This window comes from Trachypithecus francoisi, unplaced genomic scaffold (genome assembly GCF_009764315.1).
Source record: "Trachypithecus francoisi isolate TF-2019V2 unplaced genomic scaffold, Tfra_2.0 Lachesis_group10, whole genome shotgun sequence".
Classification (NCBI taxonomy): domain Eukaryota; kingdom Metazoa; phylum Chordata; class Mammalia; order Primates; family Cercopithecidae; genus Trachypithecus; species Trachypithecus francoisi.
In genome coordinates this window covers 28,805,281-28,826,399 of record NW_022681455.1, presented here as the reverse complement: position 1 = coordinate 28,826,399, position 21,119 = coordinate 28,805,281, and the positions used below count along the sequence as shown (strand labels likewise).

At 39.6% G+C, this 21,119-nt stretch overlaps 4 non-coding genes across 4 annotated transcripts; all 4 read right to left on the bottom strand.

Moving 5' to 3' along the window:
• Positions 1-1,242: 1,242 nt before the first annotated feature.
• TRNAA-CGC lies at positions 1,243-1,314 on the bottom strand. The gene has a single exon. It is a non-coding gene; the product is annotated as a tRNA-Ala (tRNA).
• Positions 1,315-6,548: 5,234 nt separating this feature from the next.
• On the bottom strand, positions 6,549-6,622 carry TRNAT-AGU. Its single transcript has one exon. It is a non-coding gene; the product is annotated as a tRNA-Thr (tRNA).
• A 6,918-nt stretch (positions 6,623-13,540) lies between these two features.
• On the bottom strand, positions 13,541-13,612 carry TRNAA-AGC. Its single transcript has one exon. It is a non-coding gene; the product is annotated as a tRNA-Ala (tRNA).
• A 7,220-nt stretch (positions 13,613-20,832) lies between these two features.
• Positions 20,833-20,904, bottom strand: TRNAA-AGC. The gene has a single exon. It is a non-coding gene; the product is annotated as a tRNA-Ala (tRNA).
• Positions 20,905-21,119: the final 215 nt, after the last annotated feature.

Here is a 21,119-nt window from a genome sequence, read left to right as displayed (position 1 = left end):
TGGGGAATGGGGGAGGGGGAATTATTTGGCGTCTTCTATTACATAGTTATTTGTTGTTTTCTATTACATATTTTGTGTACATTTCCTGTGAAAGTCGATTTAATATGCAATAAAAATAACTGCTGCCAAAACCCAAGGCCTAACTTTTTTTTTTTCTTTTTGAGATGGAGTCTCTCTCTGTCTCCCAGGCTGGAGGGGCCCAATCTTGGCTCACCGCAACCTCCCCCTCCCGGGTTCAAGCGTTTCTTCTGCCTCACCCTCCCAAGTAGCTGGGATTACAGGCGCCAGCCACCACACCCGGCTAATTTTTAAATTTTTAGTAGAGAAGAGGTTTACACCACGTTGGCCAGGCTGGTCTCGAACTCCTGACGTGAGGTGATCCACCCACCTAGGCATCCCAAAGTGCTGGGATTACAGGCGTGAGCCACCGCGCCCAGCCAAGACCTAACCTTTAAAACCTTTTGGTAGATCGCTTGCTGCAGGCTGTAAGCTGTTCCAGCGAACGAGAGCTAGCTGTCTTCAGTCATCCAAATTATGTTTTAAGCGTTCGTGAGGCAAAGCGCTGAGTGCCACCTTACATTTGGACAACCTTTGCCTACTAACTCACTCAGAAAAACTTAGGACTGAACGCCCAGCTCCTCTGTTGCTCACAATTCAATTCTCAGAGGCAGAGGCGGCTGTTGGAGGAGCCCCGAGGAGAGACGCGTAAGGCAACCAGTGGGAAGATTTTCTGCTCCTCAGCCTTGGACGACCTAATGCTCATAAAACAGAGATGCAAGGAAAATTTTCTCTGATTTTTTTCTTATTTCACAAAACTTTTTCTTATTTACTTTCTTTTTGAGTCTCGCTCTTTAGCGATACCGCCTAATGCATGGGTCCGTAGTGTGACTGCAGGGTTCGTGCTTCCTGCCAAGGAGACCTGATGGAAAATTTATCTATTTATGATTTTTTTTTTTTAAGCTGGGCTACAAGTCGATATCTACATATAGTTAGAAATGATAATACCATGACCCACAAGAACTCCTTGTGATTTGTGCCCAGTTTCAACGTCTGCTTGTTTCACTCACGTTAGCAATATATTCTTCTCACGCTAAGTTTTATAAAACGCCACAGATTACTGCCCGAATAAACAGCACAGTATTAAAAGCAACACATTTGACACTCTCCTCTTTTTATAGAAGTAGGGCAAGCGTGACAAACGCATGCAAAGAATGAGAAGGGAGAACGAAGAAAATGGACAGCTGGAGGAGCCGGGGGTCGAACCCGGGGCCTCGTACATGCGAAGCACGCGCTCTACCACTGAGCTACACCCCCTGCCCACGACGAGATCCTGTTGGCTAATATATAAAATATCACTTTGTTTTCAGTTTGTTGGTTTCATTTTCTGTTGGTTGGAGAAGGATCACTGGATTAAATTCCACTACTTCGGTGAAATCACTGAACTGGATATAGTTTGGCAGCTAACAGTATCCTAATACATTTATAACAGTATACTAAGACACTAAGATTATAGTCCAAATGACAGTTTCTTATCCTTGGACTTTCCCATTCCTGTTAGCCTGCTCCAAGCTCCATTCACAAGCAAACTGCATGAAAGCTACTTTCCTCCATCAGCAAAAAGCACAGACTTCCAACATTGAGGACTGTTCGGTCATGGAGAAGGATCCCTGATTTTAGTCTAGACCTTTAATCCAGAGCTCTTCCAACTGAGCTGTGTTTGCCACACTTCTACTTTCTCCCGCAATACTGACTCAAATGAAGTGCTGCTCGGTCCAGAGGCAGCCTTCCGCGAGTTGAATTCACACTGTATTTGTTGGAAGCTGTGACAACATCCATTTTCCAGTTGACTCTCAATCCTCGTTAATGCATCACGAGCTCTGAGATTGTCCTCAATTTTGGTTCCACACCTCCATCTCTAACCCTCCCTTAAGAACTATGTTCACAAAGGATTTTTTTTTAAAACCTGCAAAATTTTATTAACTTTAATGAATTGACGATTTTCCAGACTAGAAAAATAAACAGAGCAACAGCAAAAGCAGAACAGCGAAGCTAGGATGGGCGACTGAGCAAAGCTATCACAACAGGAAAGTCTGCTATACATATAGATGTTTGAAAGAATAAAGCCGGAGAGTCCTGGGAATGTTCAGAGCGCCATCAATGAATGAAAAAAATGCAAGGAAGTCCTGGATAACACAGAGCTAATAGAATTGGATTGGCCGGCAGGGGAAGAGCATAGTTAATAGCTATTCTGTCCCTGGGATGCTTTTTATCACTTCCATAACGAGTCTGAAAAAAAAAAAAGTGGTGTGTATCACAGACAGGCACAGTTCTAGGAACCTGGGACACCTGTTAGTGGATGCAGAAGCTCTGGATTGGAAGACCGCACAGAAGGAAGAAGGAGGAGAGGGAAAAAATCCTCTCCATCACTTGAATTTATCTGAAAGCCAAATGTTCTCCATCACAGTGAATGAACATGATTTTGTCTTGAAAATTAAAGCACGTTGGTGGTGGGACTTTCCTTACTTTTGTTTCTTTTTTCAAGCTCCTTCACGAGGTACAAGAGCCCTTATTCAAATTCTTGTGTTCTATTCCAGCTACGTGATAAAGGTTTATAAATAGTCTGTGTCCTAGACATTCGATTTGTTATCCGAAGTGTTTTTCCTGGGATGGCTGGAAAACCATCCTAATTTTCCCCACTGCTGGTGTCTTTAGGATAACACCCAAGTAATTTCCACTGCTAGTGTCTTCAGGATTAGCTATTACGGCAAAAAAAAAAAAAAAAAAAATGTCCATGACATTCTTTTTTTTCTTCTTCTTCGTTTCTCTTCGTTCTCCTAAGTAACATTGTAGAAAGAAAGAATAGGTGAAAAGCTGGTTAGTGCTATTGCATTCGTGATGTTGAATACGCATTTTTTTTCTTTTGTTTCTTCTTTCTGCTATCACAGAAATCACGCTTAATTTCTGTGTGAGCCGGTGGAAAAAAAAAGGGAACTGAAGGCATAAAGTAGGAGAGAGGCTTCCGCATTGCGTTACTGAAGGTATGTGTGGTATAAAAGTACTTGGGGAAATCGAATAAACAAAACCATGGAAGTGCTGAACATTGAACCCTGGACCTCATACACGCAAAGCATGTGCTCTACCACTGAGCTCTACGCCCGAAAGATGAGCAAGCCCTTTTAAATTTTTGATGAGTTCAAATTATTACATTTTACGCTTTTGCTGTCATATCTACAAAATCTTTGCCTAACCTAGGGTCACAAAGATGTTTTCTTCTAGAAGTTGTATAGTTTTATGTTTTACACTTAGGCCTGCGATTCAATTTTAGTAGATGCTTTAGGCTTTATAGTATGCATTTAAAAAATCACACTGTAACTTCAAGTGGTATTATATTACTTCATGTATAGATAAGGTAGATAAGGACTTTACACCACTCTGTGTTCATTTCTTCTCTACCGGAGTTTGTGCTAATGTTAACAACGTAACCTCTCCATATGTTATAACTCCACAACATATTGTTACTATTTGTATTCTAAACAATTATTTTTAAGCAGATTTAAATAATAGCAAAAAAATTCTTATATTTACTACATCCTTATAATTCCCAGTGCTCTTCATTTATTTGTGTAGATGCACATTTCTTTGTGTAAATTCATTTTTTATGTTGGGGGTGTCATTGAGACACGTGGTACAGATATCAGCCTCATGTAGACAAATGTAATATGGGTGTGCAGTAGAGAAACGTGAATCTAGAAGAACTCCTGAGTTTTCTAATTTACACCAGAAAAAATTTTAAAAGTCTTCAGTTGTATGAATGTGAAATATTTTTCAAAGAGACATATTCCCTGAACTTTTTCTATCTCCAGAAAAAAACTTAATACATTAGGCTATATAGACTTTTATATTCAGTGGAATTCCTTTACTAATGTGGCTCTAGGGACTATTACAATTTTACATAAAAATAAGCAAAGAATTTTCTGAAGACAAAAGGAAACTAAACTTCTAAGACTTTAGTTAGTGTACTATTATTATAATCCTAATAAATTTTTCCCTTCTCACCATTCCTATTCAACTAATAATTTTTACAGCAAAAAAAAATTTTTTTTTTACATTACACATCTAGTATCCTGATGTAATACAGTTGCATTTTGGCAGTTCTTTTTGATATTGTCTTCCCTAAATTTAAGTCCTAAATTTTGAATAATAAAATTTTATGATGTTTCTTACATTAAAACTAGCTCCGAGTTTCCCAGTCAGCTTCTGATCCACAATAAAGACTTATTCTAGCTCTTAATAAAAAGAGGAATACTGAAAATAATTAGCAGCAATATACTCCACACTTTAATTAGGTCAAAACAATTGTGACAATGGTCTGTGACAAATTCCACAATGTGAAAAACAAAGGAAAACAAAGCTCTATCAGTTCAAAAGAAAGAAACTTATTCACCCTAGGTTAATTATGTACAAGTAAAACAATATTCATACAAACATGTTTCAGCAATTGTCTACCCTTTTCAGATTGGACTGGGAATGTCCTAGAAGCTGATGCATTGTCATTTAGTCTGCAGTTCAGTAACCTTTCTCGTGGTAGAGCGATGAAAGGAGATCCAGTTTAGTGATTTCAGAAATAGTGGGATTTATCTCAGTGGATTTTCTCCCGCCAACCATTATGTTTTGAAAATTAGAAATACTGACACTGATATATCAAGATGTATGTGCAAGAGAGCTTGGCTATCACGAGAGTGTTGCTCGGTGGTAGAAAGCATACTTAACATGTGTGCTGTCTTGGTTTCATTTCCTGAAAATGTCCCTGTTCTTTAGCTACTCGCCAACCACCACCTCTTCTTTTCTCATACACTTTACTCGCATACATGATCCAAAGGACTCCCTTTAGTGCTACTCCATTTGTACGCCATAAACTTCTGCAAAAGACTATGGCAAAGACTAGATGGAAGAGGATAAAACAAAGGATTAATAGCTCATTCGAAATCATCACTAGGAGACAGAAACCTGACCCCACATTAACAGAAATTAACCTTGGGTTCCGATTCTCTGCATCTTTAAAGATTATCAAAGACAAAAAGAAAAGAAAAACAAAGAACACCATCACATTTTATTTTTACTTTTATTTTTAAATTTTCTTTGCTGTGTCTGGCTCAACCAACAGGATGTGGAACAGCAGAAAGTTTTTTGTTTGTTTGTTTGTTTTTTAATTCCTGTCACTTATCTTCTGTGTCCCTCCTCCACCTATCCATTCCACACTGCCAGGGAATTGGATTCAGCCATCATATGTAGGATTCAATAAGTTCCAAGTATTTCTTAGTGGGTAAATACATTGTATAATAAAAGCACTTAAGAAACCTGAAAGCTAAAAAGTTGGAAACAATCGAAGTATTGAAAGAGAAATTGAATGAAGTTTTCAGTCTGCAGTAGCTGAGATAGCTTGGTTGGGAGGGTATTAGACTGAAGATCTAAAGGAGAATGGTTCAATTCAGGGTTTTGGCAACTTTGCCTTTTCAGATACTCTACCAGCGATCTACCTTTGCAGTCTTAAAATTTCGTATGAACTGCATCTCTTAATTTATGTTTAGTAATTGATATTCAGGGGAGCAAAAGAACATGGCACACAAGCAAAGGAATTACATGTCTGCCTTCTTTTGCTTCTCCATGTATAATAAAGCAATCGCGATGCCCCATGAATTTTGATGTGTGAAATAAAGATGAACTGTAAAATTCATTTTGATACTTACAATTTTATTTTATTTTTTCTTAATTAGAGTGACTTTAGACAGAAAATGAAAAATACCATGACAGGCTGAAAAAAGAGCGACTGAAAGGGAAAAGCTTTGTATTTTAGCACTTTTTATGGCAGTTGCCCCCGCTTTTTGAATAAGGGACCCTGTATTTTCATTTTACACTGGACCTGTAAATTATGTAGCTGACCTTCATCAATATTAAATCGACATTCACGTACATATAATTGTAGTATCTATAATCGACATTCATAATTACAGATTATTAATTCATAGTTGACATTTTACAAATTTGGAGAATTGAAGACATTCTAACTCTTCACACGCCTATCGCTGAATTATAATCCCAAGAGCATGGCCAGTACCGTATTAAAATCCACACCTACAGTATACATTTCCTCTCTAAACTTCAATTCGTTGTTCTTAACTCTTTATATAAAATTGGAATACTTGAAATGACATTGCACAGAAAATCCCAATGTAAGATATGGCTTGTATTAAAAAAAAAAAAAAGCAAACAAAAAATAGGCAGTATACTATAATCACCGTACTGCTCTTTGCTATTTTTATGTAGTCTTACGTTGGGAGGATGTACAGTCAGCGTGTTTCCAAAGTCTTTGGATGCCACCTGTTATGTCCAAGATCAGGATGTACAGTCAGTGTGTTTCCAAAGTCTTTGGATGCCACCTGCTATGTCCAAGATCAGGGGCGGAGGATCCCTGATGGTAGACAGGAACGACAGAAAAACCTCAAGTTTAAAGAGAGTTGGCATGAAGACACTCTCACCTTGACCAACCGAGGCCCCACTGGGATTCGAACCCAGGATCTCCTGTTTACTAGACAGGCGCTTTAACCAACTAAGCCACGGAGCCCGTGGAAACTGTCCTTGGTTTCCTTCTATCAGAGTACACCTTGGTATTTGCAGTAGAATTTAGATTTTCCTTTTAATTAAAAACAAAAAGTTGTTCATTTATTGGATTTTTATTTGGCCTTTGATCCCACCCACAGACGTTCAAGACAGAGAATAACAGCTTTGGTGGAAGCACTGATTTGCCAGTCTTTTTCTCTTGCTCTTTATAACCTTACTGTTATAATGAGGCTTGGAGCCTCATTGCCTTATGGGAACTCAAGCCGAGGGAAAAATTGAAGCAACATCAAAAGAGAACGGACTATGAGAATATGAGAAATATTTTTATTTCAGGCTTTCTTTCTTTCTTTTTTTTTTTTTTTTGAGACGGAGTCTTGCTCAGTCGCCCAGGCTGGAGTGCAGTGGCGCGATCTCGGCTCACTGCAAGCTCCGCCTCCCGGGTTCACGCCATTCTCCTGGCTCAGCCTCCCAAGTAGCTGGGACCACAGGTGCCTGCCGCCACGTCCGGCTAATTTTTTGCATTTTTAGTAGAGACGGGGTTTCACCGTGTTAGCCAGGCTGGTCTCGATCTCCCGACCTCGTGATCCGCCCGCCTCGGCCTCCCAAAGTGCTGGGATTACAGGCGTGAGCCACCGCGCCCGGCCCATTTTAGGCTTTCTGAGGCATTTGACTTAATGTTTAGATTGTGCATCTGTGAAAGAAGGGAAGTGCCACAAGTTCTTTCACTTTAAAAGTCAACCCCTGGAAATGAGCACATGCAGTTCCTATGATTTACACAAGTTTGAAAAGGAAGGAAAATGAGTAAAGGAGCTAATAACCTCAGCGACTTTTTCTAGGAAACTTTACAGCTCTTGACATAGAATCATAAAGAGATGGGAGACAAGGAAGACAGGAGGGAGGAAAACAGAGCGTTCTGGAGCTTTAGCGATTATATTGTCCCTTGAAAATGGAACTTTCTCTGCAAAGAGGAGAATTCAAAGGAGATTCACAGATTAGGACTACAGCTACCAAATGAGTTAGTGGAATATATATGTGTGTCCCAGGTAGATCGATAGATTCATGTAGCTCAGATGATAAGCATTCAAACTATTAGTGTAAGGAATGAAGATTAGAATCTCTGTCAACAGTCTTTTTTTTTTTTTTTTTTTTTTTTGAGAGGGAGTCTCACTCTGTCGCCCAGGCTGGAGAACAGTGGCACAATTCCGGCTCCCTGCAACCTCCGTCTCCCGGGTTCAAGCAATTCTTCTCCCTCAGTCCCGAGTAGCTGGGATTACAGGCATGCACCACCACACCCAGCTAATTTTTGTGTATTTAGTAGAGACAGGAGTTTCACTATGTTGGCCAGGCTGGTCTCGAACTCCTGACCTCAGGTGATCCACCCGCCTCGGCCTCCCAAAGTAGTGGAGTTACAGGCATGACCCACCACGCACGGCCTAGAAGTACAGTATTTTCTAAGAGGTTGGAAAAACAATAATTCATTGCAACCTGAAGCTAAATCTGCTAAGATATGTTACAGCTAGTGATGATAAAATTATGAGAAGGACAGAAAGAGGCTTGGTTGAACAAGTTTAAAAATCTTGTGATAAATGTAAGGCTATTGTTATTTATTGTGTTATTCATCAACAGATAATTTGTGGAAAATATTTGATGGTATCAGGTGTTTTTAACAGTAATGTCAACAGTGGACTTAATTTGCTCTGGTAGACCAGCCATCAGAAATTAGAAACTGAAGCTCCTGACAAGAGGGATCACACAGCAGTTTAATGACTTAACGCTGCAAAGTTGTGTGTGTGTGTGTTTTTTGTCTGTTTGTTTGTTTTTGTTTTTGTTTTTGTTTTTAACTCAGGGCTGAGATGGAAATTTTTTTTGAAGGGGAAGAACTGCCCTCAATTACTATGATCAGGCACTGAATGGCTTTGGAAGTTAGCTTTTGTTTCAGACTGGATAATGCTTTTTAATAAATTCGGCCCCAAATTACAAGGCAAAACAATGTTCATATACAAAACTTGTACCGCAGTAAAGTCATTTTGATGACAGCGAACACTGCTAGAATCATAGTAATATCAAGCTGCCCTGTGCACTGCCTGTGCTGTCAAAAGTTAAAAGAGGCAATTCTCCAATCCCACAGACATTTTCAGCAGATATATTCTCTGAGCTCGAACTAAAGTACCAACAGTGTGTTAAAAACTTAATGCAAGTGCAAAAGCAATTTCCGTATTTAAAAATCTACTTAACTATGCAATTGAGGAGTTTCAAGTTAAGTCTCACTTTGAAGTGACTAACTTGCAATGTAATGACATGCTAAAAGCAGACATAAAGAGATGAACCTACTAGAATCCATAAATGTCTTCCATGCAATGAATATGCCCCAAATCATATACTCACAGATTAATATTAGCCATTTGACATCTCCTATCTTTATGAAAAGATATTTTCAAAGTGAAATAAATAAAATTATACTACAGGTCATTAACAGATGAGCATTAGCAAATGACTTTGATGATAGAAACACTAACTTTGAGCCCCCATCTGTAATAATAATTATTATTATAACGATGATTTAATTCTTATCATTATTAATCATTAACTCAATTAGTATTGTATTTTGAATTTCATTAATAAATATGAGTGGACTTTTTTCTCCCTTGTTATATAAGTACCTACATAATATCCTTGATTTGGCCATTTGATTTGCAAATCCTAAAATATTTACTACTTGGCCATTTACAGAAAAAAGTCTCTCTCAGGCTTATTTTATAAGAGCACTAATTCCATTCATGAAGATTCCACCTTTATCACCTAATCACCTTCCAAAGGCCCTACATCCTAACTTAATGACATCAGTGATTAGGTTTCAACATATGAATTTTCGTTGATGGGGGCAGTCACAAACATTCAGATTACAGTAGGAGTATATTTAAAAGCCTGGAAAACACAATTAATTTTGCACAAGCTTACTTTGACAAAGAGTCCCTAGGTTGATCTCCAATAATTTCTATCTCCTAGTGTTCAAGTATTTGTGTAATACTCTCCCCTTGAGAGTGATTGGGACTTGTGACTTCTAACCAATAGAATATGGCAAGGGAAAGGGATGCCACTCCCATAATAATGTAAATATGTATATAAAACATACAATATATAGTTTATATTATTTATATACATACATTATTATAATGTATAATAATAGGTGTATATAAGCCATTTTATATATAGATATATGAGCAATTTTAAATATATGTACACACACAAATGTATATTCAAAATAGAGCACAAAAACCCTGCCTAGGTCATTGACGATAATGACAGCATTTGGGGTGGAGTAGATCCAGAGATTGAATCTGCAGTGAAGAAGAAGGAAATGACAATGGGAGTTGATAGAAACAGAAGAGAGAGAGCCAGAGTCTGGTATATTTGACAGGCTTGAGTCTCAGGGGAATGACAACAGCATTCACTCCAAAAGGACCTGTAAGCAGCAACTGACGTCTCTACTAGAGAGGGGAGAAGTTTTTAATACAATTCATTTATGCTGTAGATTCCAGAAACATGCTCCTATAATATGTGCTTGGCTGAATCACCAGACATTACGTGCGGATGGTCTTTCTGGGAAAGTGGAGGGAGTATTTTCTGTGGAAAATGTAACTTTGATGCTACATAAAGCTGGTGGCACGGAATGGCTTGGTGTGGCTCTTTTTGCCTGGAAAAGACAATTCCCATTTACTTTGGATGGAGCATGTGTTCTAGAGCTCGTGTAATTTAGTTCACAAAACAACTATTTTTTTGTGACTCAAAGTTGTCCAAATTTGTGGGGTAAGAGAGACGCAGGTTTCTTTTCTTTGTTTTCTTTGTTTTCAAGAGCAAAGGAGTTTTGCTCTTGTTGCCCAGACTGGAGTGCAATGGTGTGATCTCAGCTCACCGCAACCTCCGCCTCCCGGGTTCAAGCAATTCTTCTGCCTCAACCTCCTGAGTAGCTAGGATTACAGGCATGCACCACCACATCCAGCCCACACCCAGCTAATTTTGTATTTTTGGTAGAGATGGAGTTTCTCCATGTTGGTCAGGCTGGTCTTGAACTCCCGACCTCAGGTCATCTGCCTGTTTAGGCCTCCCAAAGTGCTGGGATTACAGGCGTGAGCCACAGCTCCTGGCCTGACATGCAGGTTTCCTAAACTCCTTTTTTGAAACATTTACAGTGTGGCCTCTGACTTTAGTGACCACTTGGTTTCTTTTAAAAAGTGGCAAATTATTTGAGCAAGCACTAAATTAACACAAACCAGACCAATCATCTTTTCTGTGACCAAAGTCCTTTTTTCATGTTTCACGGAAATATCCTTAGACAAGTTTAAATTTTAACTGGGCTTATTTGAACAAAGAACAACAAAATGAAACATGGCAAAACAAAACAAAAAAAGACTGAAGAATCAGGCAACCCTGCAAACCAGAGCAGGTTCAGAGAATGCCAACCAATAACATGGCCTAACAGCATTTATGGGAAACAGAAACACAGTGGAGACAACCTCATTGGTTACAGCTCAATTTGTTAATTGGTTACAGAGCCTCCAGCAAGTAATTAAAGCTCAGCTACTGTATTTCAACTCCATATTAGTTTGGTCTGTTAGGCTTAGTGGAGGAGCCTAGTCCAAATCAATGGCCTCCTAGACATTTTATTCAACAGATACAACAGTCTTTATTTTTCCTTCAAACCTCTTGCCTTATGCACTCAGGTCTCCCTCTAAAATATTTTCTCCTAGTTTAAGTGAAACACAAAAACTATTTTCTGTCATAAGCTGGATTGTGTAATCCAATTTATGTTGATTCATCAAAGTTATTATTAGGACTACAAATTTAGACTACTGGGAGGGAAAAGGTAGAAATATCCCGCAAACATAAGGGGATTGTCGTAACTCAGTGCAGAGGGTGTGTCTGTGCCCCCTGTTCATGTGATGCTGTGTCTGTGCCCTTCTCTGATGTCTCCATAAATGCTTAGGACTTCCACTACATTTCTTAGGACTTCCACTACATTTCTTCTTCTTCCTCCTCCTCCTCCTCCTCCTCCTCCTCCTCCTCCTCCTCCTCCTTCTTCTTCTTCTTGCAGGTCTTCTCTTCTTTCTCTCTTTCTCTCTCTCTCTTTCTCTCTTTCTCTCTTTCTTTCGACGGAGTCTTGCTCTGTCGCCCGGGCTGGAGTGCAGTGGCGCAAGCTTGGCTCACTGCAAGCTCCGCCTCCCGGGTTCACGCCATTCTCCCGCCTCAGCCTCCGGAGTAGCTGGGACCACAGGCGCCAACCACCGCGCCTGGCTGATTTTTTGTATTTTTTTTAGTAGAGACGGGGTTTCACCGTGTTAGCCAGGATGGTCTCCATCTCCTGATCTCGTGATCCGCCCACCTCGGCCTCCCAAAGTGCTGGGATTACAGGCGTGACCCACTGCTCCCGGCCTGCAGCCTTTTCAAAAGGTGGTACTCTCTCAACAATACCCAGAGTCTCAGCTCAGCACAGGTAGAAGACAAAGGAGTTTTTCTGCGCTCTCGCTTCTTTCACTTCACGATTCAATACGAGGAGGACAAGGTAGCAAGTCTTTGTGGTGAATAAGCATCTCCTGCCTCCTCAGTTCACAACTGGCATTGTTGAACATCTACTTTTCTATCTTTTAGGAGAAGGTAAAGAAACAAGAAAATAGTTTCTTTGTTGGGGATGATCTCTTCTATACCTGTCACCAGGGCCAGTCTCATGGGTCTGTGACCAGTGCTGTTCATAGACTTTGGGCTCCACACATTGTGTAACAAAAGCCTTGCTTTTCATTACTGGGTTCTTCATCCCACAGGATGCTACTTTTTCCAAAGTACTTGAGCAGGCTGACTTTTAAAAAATGCTTCAACCTTGCCGGGCGGGGCGGCTCACGCCAGTAATCCCAGCACTTTGGCAGGCCAGGCGGGCGGACCACGAGGTCAGGAGATCGAGACCATCCTGGCTAACACAGTGAAACCCGTCTCTACTAAAAATACAAAAATTTAGCTGGGCGTGGTGGCACGCTCCTGTGGTCCCAGGTACTCGGAAGCCTGAGGCAGGAGGATCGCTTGAATCCGGGAGGCGGAGGTTTCGGGGAGCCGAGATCGCCCATTGCACTCCAGCCTGGGTAACAAGAGCGAAACTCCGTCAAATAAATAAATAAATAAATAAATAAATAAATAAATAAATAGCTCCAGCCTTCTAATATTAATATTAAACTTTCCCCCAAATCCGAGAATAAACCCTCTTGAACTAATTCCTGATGCTAGTCTCAGGTGCATTAAAGATGAGGTGGAAGTGTGGTTAAGTGTCTAAGGAGATGATTTTCAAGTTAAGGTGATTTTCCTGCTCTCAGAACTTTAATTTTTCCCATTAAATTTTTGTGAACTACAAGACTGTAGCCCACACAGCAGTGATTGCTCAGAGTGGCTAGAGAGAGAGTAAGTGAATAACAAAAATGTCAATAAGTAACTTTGGTAGGGTAGGGGAAGCATTGGGAAGATGTTGGCAAAAGAATACAAAATTAAAATTAGAAGAAGTTCAAGAAATCTATTCTACAACATGATGACTATAGGTAAAAACAATACAATATATTGAAACATGATGAGATTTTAAAGTGTTGTCGCTACAAAAATAACTGTGAGGTAATGCATATGGTAATTAGCTCGATTTAGCCACTCCACAATGCATGTGTGTGTTATAATTATAAAATTATAATTTTACTTGTCAATTTAAAATTTAAAATACAAATAGAAAATGTTTAAAATACAAACAGAAAATAAACTTTTCTAGAATAGGATAGTAGCACAGATTATCTTCCTGTAAATCAAGACGAGTTTTTTAAACACCACAAGAAATCGAGACTGCCACTCAGGAAACCCGCACATCGTCATTTGCGGTGGAACATATTACACCACCTACTGGAGGTGCCGGGGATTGAACCCGGGGCCTCGTGCATGCTAAGCACGCGCTCTCCCACTGAGCTACACCCCCTCTATAGTAGTCGTGACTTTTTTTATATCCTAAACATTATAATTTCATCTTTGAGCGTTTTGAGAATCTGAAATTTAGTACAAAGATCCCTTATATGTGACTCTGTTTCCGAAACCTTTAGGTTTTTCATTCTATCTTACAGGTACATCAAGAGAAGAGTAATTTGATGCTACACAAAAATATTACCATTCCAGTCTTGTCAGCTCACCCCAAATTTGGCTTCCAAGAAGAGGCTTGAAGGGCTCTTTCAGTCCTCCACCTGAGAGGGTCCCAAGATGTAACAATCTCTGGCAGCTTGAAAATTTATCTTGAGTGATACTTCTCTGTATAGTTTTGTTTACTGGAATCATGTTAATGGTTTACACAGCCAAATTTAAAAATAAAACTAACAACTATACAGAAAAAAAGTACTTTAAATTTGAAAACAGAAAAAAAAATTTCAAATTAATATCAGAATTTAAAAAGAGAACCAATCCAGGTCAATGTTTTACACGGTAGTTTGACCTTATAACTACATTCTAGATACAAAAGAACTGCAAATAGATGATCTCCCCTGCAGTAGAACAGAATACACAGCCTCAAGTCATGGAGTTACGCTGGCTTTTCTTACTTCTGCTGAACCAAAGTAACATATGCAAGGAGAATGAAACATAGACAAGTTTATCCAGGAGAAAGCTGGGTTTTACTAGGATTCTATTAGAACTGAGTGAGGGAAACAAAAAACACTATCAGGGTCTGAAAAGGAACTCAAACACTGGACCATCAAATTGAAAGTTTAATTTTCTAACAAATTATTCAGGGTTAAAGACATTTTCATTTTCAAAATCTCTTCAATTAAAAAATATGTGGTTACTTCCTAATATATATATATATAATTAATATATGTATATATAACATATATACACATATGTTTTTAAAACAATTATTCTGTTTATTTATTTTTGAGACAGAGCCTCGCTCTGTCACCCAGGCTGGAGTGCAGTGGTGTGACCTCGGCTCACTGCAACCTCCCCTTCCAGGATTCAAGAAATTCTCCCTGCCTCAGCCTCCCGAGTAGCTGGGATTACAGGTGCCCACCACCACTCCTGGCTAATTTTTGTATTTTTAGTAGAGACGGGGTTTCACCATGTTGGCCAGGCTGGTCTCAAACTCCTGACCTCAGGTGATCCGTCCGCCTCTACTAAAAATACAAAATTAGCCGGGTGTGGTGGCGTATGCCTCTAATCCCAGGTACTTGGGAGGCTGACGCGGGAGAATCGCTTGAACCCAGTAGACGGAGGTTGCGGTGAGCCAAGATCGCGCCATTGCACTCCAGCCTGGGCAACAAGAGTGAAACTCCGTTAAATGTAGTACGCTCTCTCTCTCCCCTTTCTGTCTTTCTTCGCTTGCTTTGTTATTTGAATTAGCAGGAAGCCTTGGGGACAGCTCCTTCTTCTGCAGCACATATCAAGCACTGATCATCCACTTCTAAGGCTTCCAGAGTAAGGCAGACAAAAGCTGAGGAAACAAAAATGTGTCTCATGTTTTTAGTATAGATGAGCTTCCATTTAATTGACATTACCTGAACATCTTGTGTTCTTCATTGTAGGGGCTGTATATTGCTTTCCTCCCTAAATTGGAAATGGGCATTTCCACTTTTTTGTTTTGTTTTATAGGCTTTTATTGGTTTTAAAGTTTTCCCAAATCCAGGATTTAGTGCTCTCAAACTGAATCATAATGTCTTTTCCATGAGAGTGATAGTTGAGGCACATTTACTACTAGGTGTGGGGAAGTTTGAGTTTTAAAGTCGCTGAAATTAACTGGGTTTCTCAAGGGCAAGTTGGAATCCTACTTATAGAATCCAAGGTCGAGTTCTGACTGTGGTCAATATGACCCTGAATGTTTGAGGTAGCTGGAGATTACACGTGGATAATGTAATAACAACGGGTTACATTAAATGAGTACATAATTCCTTTGATAAACCAACTTTTTCAGAGGTGAAATAATGGGCCACATAGCTCACAGCCAACACGTAGCAGGACAAGTTTCAAAGCCAGACAGATTTCCTGCGAAGCACCTGCTCCAGATATTTTCTTTAGAGACAAAAATCCTGAATTCAAAAGACAGTTTGAAAAAGAGTGACTTTTGGATTCATTTTCTCTTTGACAATGTCAGTATCACTCATAGGAAGACATGTTGTCTTCAATGTTGAACAGTTCTCAGTTCTCAGTTCTCATCCAATCCTTCAATCAATAATTCTAGATGTCCACTAGGAAATTTGAAATCTCATTATCTGATCCATTCAATAAGTTTTTCTTTGTTTGTTTGTTTGTTTTGAAGCAGAGTCTTGCTCTGTTACCCAGGCTGGAGTGCAATGGCGTGGTCTCGGCTCACTGCAACTTCCGCCTCCTGGGTTCAAGCTGTTCTCCTGCCTCAGCCTTCTGAGTGGCTGGGATTACAGGCACCCATTGCCATGCCCAGCCAATTTTTGCGTTTTTTAGTAGAGATGTGGTTTCACCATGTTGGCCAGGCTGATCTCCAACTCCTGACCTCAAGTGATCCACCCACCCCGGCCTCCCAAAGTTCTGGGATCGCAAGTGTGAGCCACCGTGCCCTAGTGAGGTCTTATATAATGTTTGCTGAAGATTTGGCAAGAGGTTGGTGAGGAAAGGGCAGACTTTGTCCTCCACAAACCCTGTTTTCAGGATTTCTAGTATGAATGTGTCTCAGGTTGATTTTATTTTATTAAAGCTCTTAAAAATCAGAGACAAAGAAACAAACTTCTGAACTCATATAAGTTAGTGGAGGTTTTGCACCAGTTTCTCATACTCCTTGCTTGTGAACTCATTAACCAAAGATATTTAAAACAGGATCTAAGAATGCAGCCATTGTAAAGAAATGGAATTTCCTTCTTGGGGCTAGAATGTGAAGAGAGGCAGCCAGGTGAAAAGAAAAAAGTAAAGTTGGCAGATAGAAATTGCTTTCCTCTGGCTAATTCAATATAAAAAATGTGTATTCATATTAATACCTTTGAAAACTTTTAAAAATGTCAATCAGTGGACTAGAAATACTGAGTAGCTGCGTAATGAAAAGCATGGTGATCATATTGAAGAAGGGGGGAAAAAAGCAAAGGTAGCAATTGCTCTTGTACTACACTGTAAAGGTTCTGGCTCACTTGTGAAATAGTCACCTTTTTCTTTGCAGTTGATAATATCCATTTTAGCACAAAAATAATTTGCTTCTTCCACATGGGGTGTCTTCTGATGATAATGGATGTTTGCAGAATATATTTCATTTATCTATTCAAAAAGAAGAAAAAATGAGATGAGTGAAGAAATACAGAGAAGTAAATAGTGTGAAATATTTTGGCATGGGTAGGCTATCTAATTCATTTAATGCAGACTTGTTTATTTTTTCACTTATTATTTTTGGCAGTATTGTACTTCATTGAAAGCCATTATTCTGTTGTCCAATGTCCATCCACCCACTCACTTAGAAATTGTTGGTATCTATGGCCATCTGTTTGCATTGTTAGACCAAACTTTTGATGGCAGGTACTGTGAAGATTGAGGTGAAGGGAGGAGACCAGTAGGATGATCAATGAGAAGATGCTCTGCTCTTCTGCCTTCTCATATATTCATTGATGCTTTCTTGGTTTTGATCATCACACTGTGTTCACACAGATATTAAGATTAGAGGAAGACAGCAGACAGTTTGGGTATGCCAAAGAGAAGCCATAAAGTGCTGCCTTTAAGTGAAAAGGGGAAAGTTATCTACTTAATAAGGAAAGAGAAAAAATTTGTATCTGAGGTAGCTAAGAGCTATGGTAAGAATAAATCTATCCTTGAAATTGTAAAGAAGGGGAAACTTCTCTACTTAATAAGAATAGAGAAAAATAATTCGTATCCAAGGTTGCTAAGAGCTATGGTAAGAATAAATACTTTGTCTGTAAAATTGTAAAGAAGGGAAAATAAACTCTTGCTAGTTTTGCAAAAGCTACTGCCACAGTGTGTGGTAAGTGCATGGAAAAGGCAGTAAATTTGTGGGTGAAATATGTGAACAGAACATGTGTTCCACTTGATGGGGTTTCTATGGTGCTGGCAGCTTATATGTTTTTCAGCTTCTCTCATTCTTACAAGGAAGTGAAACATGAATAGCTATGAAAATATCACTGGGGGAAAAAAAAAACAAAAACAAAAAAGAAAGCCTGTGTAGAGGAAGTACCCTGCATTCCTGACTATGGCCTTCTTTGTCCTGGCGCCACTCCTTGAGAAACCTGGCACCTCTCCTTGAGGAACATCATTTTTGCTTACTCCTTTCATATTCTAATTGATAATTAATGCCCGATAAAAGATAACCACTATGTATACCAAAAATATAAAATGATTAGAAGAATCTAGGTGGGAAATATTAAAACTCTGTATTTGTTTTGTAACTTTTCTGTAAATCTAAAGTTAGTTGTAAATTTAAAAGTCTAAAATCGGCACTAGAAATAATGAGAAGTAAACCGGGCATGGTGGCTCATGCCTGTAATCCCAGCACTTTGGGAGGCCGAGGCGGGTGGATTATGAAGTCAGGATTTCAGGACCAGTCTGGCCAACATGGTGAAACCCCGTCTGTACTAAAAATACAAAATTAGATGGGTGTGGTGGCACACACCTGTGGTCGCAGCTACTTGGGAGGCTGAGGCAGGAGAATCACTTGTACCCAGGAGGTGGAGATTGCAGTGAGCTGAGAGCGTGCCACTGCACTCCAGCCTGGGAAATGCTTTGTCTCAAAAAAAAAAAGAAAAAAAAAGAAAAAGAAATAATGAGAAGTGAAGGAAAATTTTCATAAGCCTCTTCTGTTTTTCCTTATCTTCAATAATAGGGAAAAATAGAAGACAAACTGAATGGCCTCATTATCATGGCAGTACATCTTGATGTCAAAAGAACCTATGTAAATCAGTTCTATTACTTTCTATCCTCCTTCTTCTGTGACGACAGTTGTTTGGATGGTGCCAAGACTCACAGAATAAAAATGGGGCAGAGCCACCCCTAAGATGTTGAGTAATCCAGACAAACACATTTGTTTTTTGTGGGGTCCTGTTCATGTGAATTTTATACATACACACACACACATATATACTATACGTGTATATATATATATATATTTTGGACAGCATGTCACTCTGTTGCTCAGGCTGGAGTGCAGTGGCTTGATCCTGACTCACTGCAACCTCTGCCTCCTGGGTTCAAGTGATTCTCCCACCTTGGACTCCTGAGTACCTGGGACTACAGGCAAAAGCCACCTCACCTGGCTAACATGTAAATAATTTGATTAAAAAATGTTTTACAAAATTTAGGGGATCCTGTGAGGATCTTGTTGTATATTAATAAAGATTTAGAATAATGGGTACTTACATAGTTGTTTACAGCCTAATCAATACTCGAAAACATTTTTCGTAGTGTTCTGGCACCAATTCATCCTTTTCAGTCCAGAAACTGTCTCTTCATGTTATATATTATCAAATACACTGTTTCTGGCCAATTCTATATTTTTCCTACCGTGAGTAAAAGGTAGCAACATTGTTATTACTCACCATACCACGGCTCTTTGGAACCCCTTTGTGTTGAAACAATATGGATCTTCCTGCCTCTACAGTTCCCAAATGCCTTTTGTTGGATGCTGACCGCATCCTTATTCATGAAGAAGCTGCATCAGCTTTCTTGCCACCTGTAAATGCTGGCTTCCAACTTCTCTTTAGAAGGTTATTACTTTGACTGTGTTATACTATGGCTGTGTTAATAATGACCACAAATGTAAGTCATATCCAGAGTATGTAGGAAAATGTGTACAGGTTAACTTTTTTTTTCTTCTTTTTTTGAGACAGAGTCTCTGTTACCCAGGCTGGAGTGCAGCAGTGCAATCGCGGTTCACTGCAGCCTCTGCCTCCTGGGTTCAAGTGATTCTTCTGTCTCAGCCTCCCAAGTAGCTGGGACTACAGGTGTGCAGCACCATGCCTGGCTAATTTTTTTGTATTTTTAGTGAAGATAGGATTTCACCATGTTGGCCAGGCTGGTCTTGAATTCCTGACCTCAGGTGGTTGCCTGCCTTGGCCTCCCAAAGTGCTAGGATTACAGGCACGAGACACCGCGCCTGGCCAGATTAACTTTTTCGGTCAAGTTAAACTTATTATTTGGAATTCAATAGCATAAATGTAGAATAACACATCTAGCAATATCTTCTTTAGAGTGTAATCACTGGATTCGTAAAATGTGATTTCTTCATTGACAGACGTAGCCTCTCCAGTATTTTTTATATATTTCAGTCCAAATCTATTCCTGAGTCTGTGTAACCATCCCTTACTCGCAATATATGGGTTGGTGTCAATCGTTTCAGAGGCTCCCTTGCTGAAGTCTTCATACGGGCTCAGTATTTTCTGGTGTAAATTGTTGCCGTCAAGTAGAACAGTGTTCTGTTCATGTCTTTCACCCACGCATTTACTGTCTTTTTAACGTTAACTAAGCACTTATCTCACACTGTAGCAGTAACTTTTGCAAAAGTAACAAAAATTTCTTTTCTCTTCTTTACAATTTCATGGATAGAAGATTTATTATTCTTAACACAGCTCTTAGCAAACTCTGACATGAATTTGTTTCTGTTTCCTTATTAAGTAGAGAACTTTCCCCTTTTCACTTAAAGGTAGCTCTTTAGGGCTTCTCTTTGGCATACCCAAATTGCCAGCATCCCTACTCTTGCACTTTGGGGCCTTTATCAGGTAAAATAAGGGTTATTTGAACACAAACAATGTGAGGACAATAGCTCAGATAACTCAGATGACTGGCTACTGAGTGACTAACCAGTGGGTGGCTTACTACACAGTGTGGATATGCTGGACAAACAGATGATTTACTTCCCAGGCAGGATGGAGCAGATGAGGTGAGATTTTATCATGCTGCTCACAACAGGGAAATTGAAACCTTATGAATTTTCTGTAATTTTTCATGTAATAATCTCAGATCGCGGTTGACTGTGGGTAAGAAACTAAAGGATGAATAGTAGACTACTGCTATTCACTTTAATTCCAAGGGCCTTGGTTTTTCCTAATCCCACACTTCAATACGGCATTATTTAGACATACCACCCAAAGCATAGACCTCAGGCTATTTTTGATTTGGTTGCCACTCATAAGGTAGATCGGTGTTGCCTTACGCCCAGAGTGCCCTGCTCTGGGAAGTTAGACAAACAAGTGAAATACATGGAGGTGCTGGGGATTGAACCCAGGGCCTCGTGCATGCTAAGCACGCGCTCTACCACTGAGCTACACCCCCGTGAAAGCCGTTGCTTCTACTATGTTTTATAACTCGCTGTCACTATTATCTGCTAGTGTTCCACGATTTAAACCGAAGTCAAGGTCTACTCTATTCAACTCTACTGTTGCTGAAACCCTTAAGTTGCATTTTGGAAAGATCCCTTTAGTGCTACTGGGGTCTTTCATTATGGCGGACCCTCCAAGGACTGTTACTAGGGAACTTCCCGAATGGCA